Raw genomic sequence first — 1,942 nt, forward strand, 5'->3', positions numbered from 1 at the left:
ATATATATATATATATATATATATATATATAATCAAATGAATGATAGTAGGTGATGGATAATTGTCAGCTCATTACAGCTTTTTCTTACGCATTTTTAAAATAGAAGAATGAGAACATTACTCCATTATAAAAAAAAACGTAATCATCAGATTAAACGTAATTTTACAAACAAAAGAATATCCCAAGAATACAGCAGGGCCGTAGCTGAAGTCTGTTGAGGCTAACTATGACATGTGAGATTGACCAACAAAGTTGGTAGTTTTAGGCATTAAGAATGTAGTTTGTGAAAGGGTGTAATATGATATTTAAGGTCTGCAGGTGAGATAGAAATCTGCTAGACTGGTTCTTTGATAGGCTGAAGTGAGGTGTATGTGATATCATAGTAGGCTTAGAGAAGTGGGTAGCTGGAAGAGGACCGAAGATAAATTAAAGAGAAAGAATAAAGAAAGAATAAAGAAAGCAAAAAGTAAAAGTGAAAAAAACTGCATACAAGCCAACTAGGCATAAGGTCGGGATTTAGGATTCGCTAGCTCAGACTAAAGAACAAAGGGATAAGGGCGGAGATACACAGAATTTAGGGGCAATCTGTGGATATAGGTGTTGTGGGAGGGTACGAAGGCGATCGAATAATAAGATCTAACTTTTAAGGAATTGTAGTGGGGACTGCTTGTAATATTAGGACATGTTTACCTGGAGAGGAAAAACCTGTTGGCAATAATAGAGTGATACTTATCATTTAGGAGTTCAAAGAAAGAGGCGGTTATGTAATGATTAACAATTTGAAATGTTATATAGGTGGCACTGATATTGTTTAATTAGATAGTATATTCACCGTTGTGTGGATCAGGTAATGCAACTCCAGACAACAGACGCAGGTAAGAGGTTTGGATAGTGTGTTCCATCTATTATTTAACAAGCGCAGTACAAATAACTGTATCTTGATATAAGGATTACTTACTTAGTGGAATTGGGTGTGCAGGCTGCTACTTTTATAGGTTAGATAGCTTTGCTATCGGTGTCGCATAATACTGCGTGCAACACAGATAGAATGGTTAATTCCTTCAATATAGCATTCCATGCAAGTATAGTAAGAGTGGTTAGGTAGTAATGGTAAAGAAGAACGAAACTAGAAGGACTCAAAACAATTAAGTAGATCAATCAACTTTTGGGTCAACAATAGAGGGAGTGAAATTAGATTGGCCCTAGGTTAAGATCTATTATAGAGGTATAATGTCCTTAAAATATTTAAAGGTGCAGGTAGTCTCATGTAGACAGGAGAAACGAAGGTCTAGTTTATTATATTATTAGATTTTCACTATTTGATCTCTTTAAAATTTCAAATAGCTCCATGCAGCAAAGCCTGCACCCGTATCTGCTGCTTAAATACGGTTTAGCGACACTAATGATATCCCAATTCAAATCAAATTTAGTATTGTCGTCCTTGAGCTCCTAAAATCTTCGTGACCAGAGAAGTCCTGCCTGCCTGTTGTGGCTACATGGAATTGGTTATGTGGTCCCTTGTTCTGTAATTCTTCTTCGTGTCCTTTTCGTACTGCTTCCTTCGTTTTCCCTTTTTTCTCTGCTTTCAATACCCCCTCGTTTCTCCCTCATACTAACAAGGTTTCCTTACTTTGGACTAGGTACCTCATTAAGCTCTCGAGTTCGATATGTACACAGTCTTCCACACTAATCAGTCCTCTTCTTCCAGTTGCTCTTTGCATGCGTAGGTGATCAGTGTCTGCATGTGGATGATGGAATCCATGCATCGTTAGGAGCTTTCTTGACTTCCTGTTCATCTCCTTTAGCTCCTCCTTCAGCATTCCAGCGCCATACCAAACTAAAATTGCGCTCGAGTTCAGTCACGAAATTATATTTCTGACATTCAGCTTTCAAGCCACCATCTTTCACACTCGCCGCAGGTATATATATATATATATATAT

At 37.3% G+C, this 1,942-nt stretch overlaps 1 protein-coding gene across 1 annotated transcript in view; it reads left to right on the forward strand.

The window, feature by feature from the left end:
• LOC106871077 (integrin alpha-4) overlaps positions 1-1,942 on the forward strand; it is a 177,565-nt gene that overhangs the window by 122,491 nt on the left and 53,132 nt on the right. The window lies entirely within an intron of this gene.

Source organism: Octopus bimaculoides, chromosome 1 (assembly GCF_001194135.2).
Source record: "Octopus bimaculoides isolate UCB-OBI-ISO-001 chromosome 1, ASM119413v2, whole genome shotgun sequence".
Classification (NCBI taxonomy): Eukaryota; Metazoa; Mollusca; class Cephalopoda; order Octopoda; family Octopodidae; genus Octopus; species Octopus bimaculoides.